We start from the raw sequence: 1,274 nt of genomic DNA, 5'->3' as shown, positions 1-1,274 counted from the left end.
AAAAAAAAAAAGTCCTTTTAGGGTTGTTTTCCCAGAGGGGCTTGCAGGGGAGAAGAGCAGGGGGGCGAGAGCAGCCAGGAGGGCACGGCTGTAGCTCGGGGTCGGTGTGTGCGCGGGGCTGCGCGTGCGAGCCGCTTGGCTGCAGCCCGGAGTGGGGCCGGTGCGGGCTCGTCCACACGCCGGTGTCAGCTCCGGCTCCTCACACGTGCCAGGCGGGCAGCTGCAGCCTCCGCGCCATGGCTGGCCGGGAGTGCGCGCACACACACACGTATACATATATATATATATATATATGTATGTGTATATATGTGTGTATATATATATATGCATGCACACACGTATGTATATGTATATACACAGGCACATAGGTATGTAGAGATACGTATATATATACACACACAGGCACATAGATAGATACAGAGAGAGAGAGAGAGATGCGGGCTCTTTGGCAGGCCCGGGTCGGGGCCTGGGCAGGGGAGGCGCATTTTGCGTGTGCCGAGGGTCCCCGGGGGGCTCCGGGCTGCGCAGCCGGGAGGGGGACAGGGACTTGCGGGCAGGACCCCTCCTCCTCGCTGAGTGCGGGGCTGCGGCCGGCGCCGGCCTGCCCTGCCGGGAGCCTCAGTCGAACAATTATTTCCGAGGATCAGCAGCTTTTCTCCGAGGGCTTTCCCCTCACCCCCCCGCCCCCCTCCCTTTCGGCAGAGAGTGGAAGTGCGGTCGCTCTGATCTAGCCCCGATATTAGTGACTCTGCCGCTTCCTGCAGGCGCTCACCCGGGCTGGACCCCGGCAGTGCCCGGAGCCCCCGGCTGCCCCTGGCCGTCCCCGCCGCCGGGCTCCCCCTTGCTGCTTTCTCCCCCGGGAGTGGATCGGGGCAAGGCACCTCCACCTCGGGGCGCCGGGGACAGCCCGTGTTTAAAATCCCACTCCCAAATAAAATCGTACGTAGCTGGGTCCGGATTGAATAGCTCCGGGGTTTGGGGGAGCCGGTGTGTGTGCGCGGGCGCCTGGGTCACTCGCTTCTGCTGAGCACCGCCTTGCAGGGCGCTTGGCCCCGCTGCCGGCCCGGGGAGGGCATGGAGACGTGTGGGGAGGGGAGAGGGGGTCCCGGTGAAAGGCGCAAGGATCCTCTCCTTCAGGGCCCGGCTCCTTTAGGGTCCAGTCCTGCCAGGCCGGGCCTCTGCCAGGGCCATGGGAGCTGCTGGGGAGAGGGAGGGCCGGGAGGAAGGAGGGAGGGGGGTCCGTGCTGGCGCAAAGGAGCTGGGGCAGGAGAGAG

General features: G+C 64.4%; 1 protein-coding gene across 5 annotated transcripts in view; it reads left to right on the top strand.

Moving 5' to 3' along the window:
• The window catches only part of GATA3 (GATA binding protein 3), a 41,806-nt gene that overhangs the window by 511 nt on the left and 40,021 nt on the right, over window positions 1–1,274 (top strand). The window lies entirely within an intron of this gene.

The sequence above is a fragment of the Gavialis gangeticus genome, unplaced genomic scaffold, assembly GCF_001723915.1.
Source record: "Gavialis gangeticus isolate Ggan-Ray unplaced genomic scaffold, GavGan_comp1, whole genome shotgun sequence".
Lineage (NCBI taxonomy): Eukaryota > Metazoa > Chordata > Crocodylia > Gavialidae > Gavialis > Gavialis gangeticus.
Note: the sequence above shows the minus strand (reverse complement) of the source record. Positions and strands in the feature narration are given on the sequence as shown.